Source organism: Hakea prostrata, chromosome 5 (genome assembly GCF_041222555.1).
Source record: "Hakea prostrata isolate BN-2017 chromosome 5, UWA_Hpros_2, whole genome shotgun sequence".
NCBI classification, from domain to species: Eukaryota; Viridiplantae; Streptophyta; class Magnoliopsida; order Proteales; family Proteaceae; genus Hakea; species Hakea prostrata.
In genome coordinates, this window is record NC_142604.1 from 42,447,867 (window position 1) to 42,457,789 (window position 9,923).

The following is a 9,923-nucleotide window of genomic DNA, read 5'->3' on the forward strand; positions in this document are numbered from 1 at the left end:
GGCGCCGTTGCCGGGTAATTTTGTCATTAGTAATTAGTGTAGAAGTAAGTTTTTGTTTTATGTACTGAAATTTCTTTACTTTGATATTAGTTTTCTTTTATTCCCAGGTGCTTTTACCCTTGTATGAACACGCTGCTTGATCAAGAGTTGGTACCCTTTGACTTCAAAATAGAAAGGACATTTCGAGCTAGAAGAAGGGAGCAATGAGGCTTAGCAGCAGTTCCAACAATGGTTGAATAATATTGAGAATAATATGGCAGCTGAGGGTGATGATAGAGATAGGGCCATTAGAGGATATGTTGTCCCAAGGTTGCATGAGTTGAATCCAAGTATAGTAAGGCAAGAAATTCAAGCATTACATTTTGAACTTAAGCCTGTGATGTTCCAAATGCTTCAGACTATAGGACAGTTCAGTGGGATGCCAACAGAAGATCCTCATCTCCATATTAGACTCTTCATGGAAGTAAGTGATTCTTTTAAGATACCTGGAGCAACTGAAGAAGCTTTGAGATTGAAGCTATTCCCTTACTCATTGCGGGATAGGGCAAGAGCATGGCTGAACTTCTTACCTCCACAATCAGTAGCCACATGGAATGATTTAGTAGAGAAGTTCTTGATGAAGTACTTCCCTGCAACAAAGAATGCCAAATTCAGAAATGACATCACTAGTTTTCAATAGTTGGATGGTGAATCTTTGTATGAGGCATGGGAAAGATTTAATGAGCTCTTGCATAAATGTCCTCACCATGGTATTCCTCATTGGATTCAAATGGAGACTTTCTACTATGGTTTAAGTGGACAAACTTGATCCATAGTAGATGCATCAGCAAATGGGGCTATATTGGCTAAGTCTTACAATGAAGCTTATGAGATCTTGGAGAGAATGGCCAAAAACAACTACCAATGGCCAACTGAGAGAGGTGCTACAAATAAGAGAATGGCAGGGATTTATGAGTTAGATGCAGTGATAGCTTTAACTGCACAAGTGTCATCCCTAACTAGTATGTTAAAATTTGTAAACTTGCCTACAGCTGTACAAACTCAACAAAATACAGCAGTCTCGTGTACATATTGTGGTGGGGAGCATGTTTTTGATAGCTGTCCATATAACCCAGAATTTGCTTACTATGTTGGTAATTTCAGCAATGCCAATAACCCATATTCCAACACCTCTAATCCTGGTTGGAGGCAGCACCCTAACCACTCTTGGAATGCTCAAGGACAACATGTAGGCCCATCTTCCATCCCACCTCGACCTCATCAGCTTCCAAGTGCTCAACAGCAAATGAAAATTCAGCCTATGGAACCCTCTTGATCAATACAGCTTCTATTGAAGGAATATATGGCAAGGAATGATGCAATGATTCAGAGTCAAGCATCTTCATTGAGAAATTTGGAGAATCAAGTTGGACAACTAGCTAATGCTTTAAGAAATCAACCTCAAGGATCATTGCCAAGTGACACAGAAAATCCTAGGAGTGAAAGCGAGGAGCATTGTAACGTTATTGCATTAAGGAGTGGAAAACCTCTAGAGCCACCTCATTCAAAGCCTAGCCAACAGAAGGGTCCTATTTCTATCCAAGAAGAAGGGGAGAAGGAAGATCCTGCTACTGTTCAAAAGGAACAAACTGATTTTGTAATAGAGGAGTGCTTTGTTGTGGATGTCATTGAAGAGCTGGTTTCAGAAGAGTTGGAGAAAGAGTGTATTAAAAACCCACTAGAGCTTTCATTGGCAATAGAAATTGAAAAGTGGATGATGAAGGAAGTAGATATATGGCTTGGTTAGAGGCAAGACCAGCTAAGGCATTTAGAGGGAGTGCATTCGAGCCTCTTGGGTTAGTTAAATGTGAAACTAAACCACCTAAACCATCAATTGAAGAGCCACCTATGTTAGAGTTCACACCTCTCTCAGAACACCTTCAGTATACCGATTTGGTTGAAGCCAAGACACTCCTTGTTATTGTTTCAGTAATGCTAACAGAGGAGCAGGAAGATATGCTACTTGAAGTGCCGAAGAAGTGTATAAGAGCACTGGGATGGAGTATAGTAGAGATCAACGGGATTAGTCCTTCAATATTAAAGCTTAAAATTTGGTTGGAGAAATGTTGCAACAGGTATGTGAAGCAGCAAAGGAGTTTGAGTCCAATTATGGAAGGTGCGCAAGAAGACATCATTAAATGGCCTTGGGAGCTAGAGCATGCAGTGGATCAAGCATTTTTTAGGTGCACCATTGGAGCGGGACAAATCTTCAATCATCCTTCAAGATGCTTAAAAAGAAGGGAGGCCACCCAGATTTCATTATTTTTAGTCTAGTTGTTAGCTATTACTTCATTAGGTGTTTAATAAAGTCATGGGTAGTTCACAATTTGTGATGTAAAACTGACAGATGACTTGCTAACATGTATTTTTGATGTGTAGGGAGTGTGGGGAACAAAAAAGAGATTAAGTGGTTGTTTTGCCAAATTTGGCAATAGACCAAACTGCTGAACAGAGCATGTTCAGTACCCAATAGATTTCACTATCTTTGTCATAGCTTTGCTGCAACAAAGTTTTGATCCTCAGCTACAGGTCTTACATTCTCTATTGAAAATTACATTCTGTGTTCGTCGCTGTAGAAATGTTGTAGCAACACCACAGCAAGGATAAAGCCACTCACTTGACCCAGTTTACGCTCAAACCCAACCAACCCATCGTTTCTACACTTCTAAACCCCTCCTAACCCATTGCTGACCCATACTGACTCAACTCAATTTAAACCAATACCAACCCAAACCCATTAAACCCCTCATTTTCAAAACCAAAACTCACCAACACTCAAAACACCCAAAGCAACTTAACGACACCTTCATCGTCTCCACTGCAACTCCTCAGTATTGCATCCTTCATCCTCTGCTTTCATCACAAAATTTTCACCTCCATTTGCCTACATTTGCCCCTCACTGCACCTTCTTCTTCACCGATAATCCCTATCCCACTAAAACCCTAACTTTTTCCCATTTTACACTCGAATCGCGTCTCAGTGGTCTACCGGTGCTGTCCTAGGCTTCAAGCAAGTTTTGGTTGTGTTCCCACCATACGTTTTCACTACACCACATCAGCTAACTGTTTTCCGCCTTCCTTTTCTTTCATTACTTAGTTTTAACACTCTTACTTTGCTGTAGTTGAATCGTTAGTGCATTTTCTTTGTTGTCAGTCCGTTATGGTTGTGTTTTTCTTTTTTTGTGGATTGATGTGTTTGTTATTGTCTTGTTTAAATGTTTGTTTTGTTTAGGCTATTTGCATTTGGTTATTTGTTTTAGGCTATGTTTTGCAGCCACCATCACTAGCAAACAACAACCCAGAATTTCTAATTCCTGTCAGTTGTTAGTATCATAGTGTTGTGATTTCCCATCTAAAGTGTTTGTTTGTTATTGGTAGTTCTTCTCTCTAGTCTCTTCCCTTTGTGTCGTCTGCTTGTGTTCCTCTGTTCAAATTTTGTTCTTTGGTTTTATGTGTGTTTGTTTCTGCCTCTCCTAGGTATATTTGTGTGCTTTTGGTTATTCACTCCTTTCTGTTCATCTCCATATACTTATTGTCTCATTTGTTTTTGTTTGTTTTTGTTCTTTTCAGCACTACTCTGTTTTTGTTGTTGTTTCCCCCTTTAATCCCTAAATGCCACATGTTTGTTTGATTAGTTGTCGTTATTTTCTATAGTCTTTTACCTTTATGTAGTCTACTGTGTTTGTTTTTGTTTGGTTATCCCTGTCTTGGTTGTGTGTTTGAGTTCAGTATTGGTTGTTGATGATGTTGATGATGCTGCAGCCTAGTTTGTTTAGGGAAGTTCTGTTCTCTTTCTTCCTTTACTCTGTTTTTCTTTGTTTCACTATTTTTTTTCTTTCTTTCGCTGTGAGGACACTGCTCATCTTCAGTTTGGGGGTAAGCTTTGCCCTGTCCCAATAATTGCATGTGTCATCTTTATGTTATAGGTGTTCTTAGTTGCTTATTTTCTTTAACTTTCTTTTGTGGTTTACTTTTAATGCTGCATATGCTGTCCAGTTTTAGATTTGTGAGTTGCTGTCTCGTTTTAGAGTTGCTGTCCAGTTTTAGAGTAGATTTTTTGGGTAAATGTTTTGTGTAGTTAATATGGCTTGTCATGTAATTTGGATGGTTGTTAATGAATGAGAATGTCAGTGCCTCTTAATCTGATTTTGTTGGAAATCTTAGCACAAGTCGGCTAGAATGATCTGATGTTTGCATTTACTCATTTTTGTGATGCCATATTATTGATGCACCAAGTGATGTTTCAAGCAATGGAGAACCTGGGAAAAGTTGGATCAATGTGAGAGTTTTAGGATTTTAGAATTGGTTGAATGAGAACCTTGAGACTTACACATTAGGGGTCCCCATTTGGGTGTTTCCAAGAACTCTATGCATTGTGAATATTGACTGAGGTTTGACCCCTTTCCTTCCCCAAAAGAATAATGCTCTGCTGTTTTGGCGTTTAGTAACCAGGAATATGCATGTAACCCATGTGTATTTTTGACGTCAACAGTGGCCTGGAATATGAGCATAATAAAAAATAAATAAATAAATAAAAATAAAAAAGAGAGAAAAGAAAAGAATAGAAGAAGAAGAGAATAATGTTCCGCTATTTTGGGCAACCTAGTAACCGTAAATATGCATGTAACCCATGTGTATTTTTGACGTCAACAGTGGCCCGGAATATGAGCATGCAAGGCACTCTTGTTTGTGATCTTGTTGAGTAACCGGGTATCTTCATCACAAATGAGCGATATTCGCGTAAAAAGGTGGATGACAACAACATTTAAAAAAAAAATAAAAAAAATAAAAAATGGTTCATAAAGAATAAGTTTGAGGGTCAAATGCTCAAAAGAGTATGAAACAAGTTCTTGGGGGGTGTAAAAGGATATGGATCCCTAATTAGTGGAGAGGTAATCATTTGGTCAACATATTAGATCGATGAACTAAACTTGAGGACCATGATTCAGCTGGACTAGGGTAATCTGGGGGAAGATTTGTAACTTTCACACACACACTTGAGAGCATCCTGATGAGTAAAGTATGACATCTAAGAGTTATTGGCCAGACGTGTTGAATCGAAAAAATTAGAAAAAGATTGAGAGGCAACTTCTATCTTACACCTATCCTATTGCATGATTAAGCCATGTTATTTGCTTTTTTTTTTCTTTTGATTTCTTAATGCTTTGTATTTTCACTTGTCTTTATTGCTCGAGGTCAAGCAATGCTTAAGTTTGGGGGTGTGATAACTCTATGAAATAGAGTTAAGATTGATAACTTTATACTTGAGATGGCTTGATTTAGGAATAGTTTTATCTTTGTTTTAGTGTTAGTAGTAATTAGATTTTGTTTTATTGAGTCTTAACATGTTGCATCTTATGAAGGTCATTATTGTCACTCTTACATGATTTTTTCTTCAGATTAATGGATGAATTTGATTAATCCTTTTTCCCTTGAAAATGTAGGTGAAGTCCATAATAGAAGAAGACCCTATCCTCTAACTTTGTTATAGAGTTGCTGCAGGATTGCTTCAGCAACAGAGCAGAATATTCTCAAATCCAATTCAAATGGAAATGACCAGAAAGGGCTAACTTAAGTGGACAATATTCTTGTAAATACATGATGGTTCTGAGCCCTTGATCTCAGGAGGAATGTTCTAATCCTATGGCCAGGTTCTACCCTAATGATTGAATACATTTATAGAGGAAAGAGAGACAAAAGAGGGGAAAAGATTGCAACACACGGCTAAGGGAATAGGGGATATGGCTGACGCAAGGAGAAGGAGAACCAGAGCTGGACTCATGTGGAAGCATTGAAGGCTGCTGGAGAAGAAGGCTGGAGTTCATGTGGAAGCATTGAAGCTTTAGTTTCTTTTCATTCTTATAAACTTATCTTCTCATCTTCTAGCTTAATGTTAACTATAACTACTGCTGTGTTTTTAAGTTCTGTTATGGGCTAAACTTGTGTTGTGTTGGGATGATAGTAGTACCTAACCTGAATTTTGAGATGTACTTATCATGTGTCCTTTAGTTTTACTACAATACAACTTGTTGTCAATGAATTCAGCATGAGATATATTGATTAATTTTGGTTCTTGATGAATCTTTCATGAATGATTGTTATGATTGAGTTAGCTGGAAAGTTAATGCAGTCTAGATGTTTGTTGAATTGTGTGAGTTAGCATAATCGTCAATTAGTTTGTGTTAATTAGTAGGTTGGGTAGGAATACCCAATTACCTCACATTACCATTGATTGGATTGGGTTTAAATTGCATTCATATTTCAATTCTTCATAGGAATATGCAGATGTTGATTTAGGATGCTAGCTTATGTGTATTGGGAAATACCATATTGCCATTCATTCCAAGTTCTTGATATATTTTGGGGTTGTAGTATTACTTTAGTACTTGCATTATACAATTTAGGGGAAGGGAAACTTGATTCCCAACACTCTTTTCACTCACTAAGTTCCCTCTATTGCTTAATCTCCATTTTAGTTCCTTAGTTTTATTACCTGTCATTTGGTTATTTAATTAGTCAATCACAAATCAACCTTGTCAATTGATTTATGTCATTTGGTTATTTAATTAGTCAATCACAAATCAACCTTGTCAATTTCATTTAAATCAATTTTACATTTACATTGAAAGTTAAGGATAGAATTCTTCGTGGGATCGATACTTTACTTATCATTTATTACTGGATTGCGACACATGCACTTGCGTAACATCTTGGTACACAAGCAACAATAGTATATGCATCTTTCTCTTTTATTGTCTGCGAAGATCCATCTCCTTGTATCTTTACCCTTTGTGGAAAGTTACTTGTGACTCTAACGTCTGTTTGTGTGGACTCTCTAATCTCTTCTCCCTCATCTCTAAACTTTACTCTGTAAAGTGTAACCTTCTGATATCTCCGATCTTCTTCTCTATTGGCTGAAACACGCTAAAATATCTACTATTGTATGGTGACTTCTTCTCTTTCCTTAGCCTGCTCTCATTCGCTTCTGTGGGTGTTGTAGAAGCTATGGGTCGTCAAAACTCCACCTCAACACCTCGCGGCCACCCACACAAAGCATCTTCATCTGGAATCATTGGAAGCTCTCCTTTCAAAGGCCGATTACCTACGGCAGGAGAAATAACAGGGTTTGAAGACAGAGCAACATGTTGGAGGTTGTCTGGACATGGCATCACTATGCTGTAAGTCTCGGTTACTCGACATCTCCCTCACAAACGCAGTAAGCTAGTGTGCTTTGGAAAAATGCTCGGGTATAAAGACTTACTGGTAGTGGAGGTGGTTGAACGTTTGGGGTCGATGTGGGAGAGTGGCGGAGCTACATATATTATCTTCTACAACCAAAAGATCATGGCTGCAGAGTTATGTCGGATGATCATCGAAATCGAGCAATTTCCTTTGCACCATGGTGGGTTGAGTCGTGTAGTATGCACCTTGCCCTCATGCCATTCCCGGATAAAGCTGTTGTTGAAGACCTAGCACCTCGCTTGGCAGTTTGGTTACAACTCCACAATGTGCGTGAAGAATGCTATAAGGAGCCGTTGATTGTTGAGGCAGCATCAATCTTTGGCAAGGTCGTTAGTGTTCAAACAAACATCAAAGCTTTGGGTCTCCCATCGGATGCTACTCGAGTGAAAATTATGTACAACCTCGATATGCCGGTGGAGCTACAAGTGTCAATCCGAAACACTAAAGGCGATGTGTTTTAGGCAAAATGCTTGTTTGAACTAAAAATGGTCTGCTCTCACTGCGACTATATTTCTCATGGAGATCAGAACTGCCCTTTCCGAAACCCTCTTGAAGGGATCCCAAACCTGGATATCCCACTTACTGGATCCTTTTTTAAGGCACAGATCCATCCCATTATGTCAAGTTCTTCGAAGATTTTCTCTACAAAAAATATGGAGAAGTTTCTAGAACTCAAAACTATAAAATTATCTTCATTAAAAGATGGACAACGAAAATTGACCATGGTGTCGATGGTAGTAGACAACACTAACCCGATGGCTATGGAATGTGATGCAGTGCAAGAGAATGTTTCAATATGGTTTCGAAAGTGATGAAGGGGTTTCGGAAGGCTTCAATATACAATAGCTCTTTGATGAGAATCGAAAGATGCCAGATAAATATGAGAAGAAGGGTAAAGCGGTCTGCGATGATAATATTACAGATACGTGTGAACCAATCAATTGTGGTGCATACCTTGAAAAGAATTGATTGAAGGGGCCCAAACAATGAACATCTATCACGTCTATTGTAACAATGAGTTGGCCAAAGGGGGTTGCCAAGGCAGGTTGGCAAAGGGTTTGAACGGTGGTGTGCCATCTGAATCGGGTGAGAATTGGGAGGCGGATGCTGGACACCCAACCTACAAGAGAATGAGAATGTCAACCACAAATATTCTGCCTTTTGATCCTATGGAATCCTACCAATCGTTTGTCAACTCTCTCCTTGCAAACTCCTTTAATTCTGATGCTCTTCTCAACTCCATGAAAGAGGATATTATGATGAGGATCTTTGATAAGGAAAATCAGAATATGCCACACCCCTTCTACAATAACTTTATCAAGCACCAACATAGAATCAACCTCTGATGGACAACCAGGTGACCCCTACTTCTCATTTCTTGTGGTTTCTCGATAATATTGCTCTTACTGTGATTAACTGCTGCTCCTTTTTTTTCCAGTGTCTTGCTAAAACTGCTAAATATTTCTACTAATAATCTGTTGATCTCTGTGGTTTCTAACACCTTTGATGATTGATTGTGTATGGTAACCCAGGTCTTCAACGGTAGCCTTCATGCGCTCTATCCTTAAGCTAGTTCTAATCGTAGCTATACCCTACTCTGTTTTGTTACTTCTCTCCATTTTCTCTAGTTGTTTCACTTGGCTATCTCCTAATCACCTTTTTGAAGGACTGTGGAGAGTGAAGTTAGTAAGTATGAAACTTTTAAGCTGGAAAGTACGTGGTATTAATGGAAGCTTTACCCTTTCAAGACTTGAAAATTTGTGTAGAAAGCATACCCCGGACCTTATCTTCCTTTGCAAGCCCAAGTGTAAGAATTTCAGTATTGTGATCAATCAGTTTCATGGATCCCTATTATCCTACGTTGCTTTACATGTTGTTCCAAGCAAAGGGTTACGATGATTCCAAGGAGGACTTTCGGTTCTCACTAACCACTCCAAATCCACTTTGGTTGTGTTTTCCTGTTATCATTTTGTCGCGATTAAAGTCTGCGAACATTTTTGCAATTGGGTGGTAATCTTTGTATATGCTCCACCCGAGTATAACCTCCGAATTCGTGTTTGGAAAGACCTGCTGTTGCGGTTGTCCTCACTCTCTAATCCTTTCATATTATGTGGTGATTTTAATGAGTTGTTATACCCAACGGATAAGAGTGGGGGCATTTTTAAGCCAATTTCAAGCCAATCTCACCTTGAAGAGATAATCTCTCAGCTCAATTTGCATGAGTTGAATGGGGGAAGGATCGAAATTTACATGGTCAAACCATAAGAAACCCCCACATCTTACCCTTGAAATTCTTGATAGGGTTTTTGCTAACTCGAATTTTCTAATTCAATTTCCAAATTTAAAATTCTAAATTTTACCCATTGCTGGATCAGACCACTCTCCGTTATTCATTAATACCTGCTTTTCCATGCCCTCGAGCAGGAAACTGTTTCACTATCAGACTGCTTGGTTAGGTCATCTGCATTTCCAGAGTGATATGAACAAGGCTTGGAGTAGGTTGGGATCTGAGGGCCTTGGTCTGAAGCTAGCTGCGATCTTTAATTTCCTTCGGGGGAGGAATGCTGAAAAATTAGTAATATTCACTCATTATGTGATAGACTAGAATTGGAATATGCTGCTATGGAACAATGCTTGTGCCT

At 38.8% G+C, this 9,923-nt stretch overlaps 1 non-coding gene across 1 annotated transcript; it reads right to left on the reverse strand.

Annotated features, from left to right (window-relative positions):
• Positions 1-646: 646 nt before the first annotated feature.
• Positions 647-753, reverse strand: LOC149016007 (small nucleolar RNA R71). The gene has a single exon (XR_016173743.1). It is a non-coding gene; the product is annotated as a small nucleolar RNA R71 (small nucleolar RNA).
• Positions 754-9,923: the final 9,170 nt, after the last annotated feature.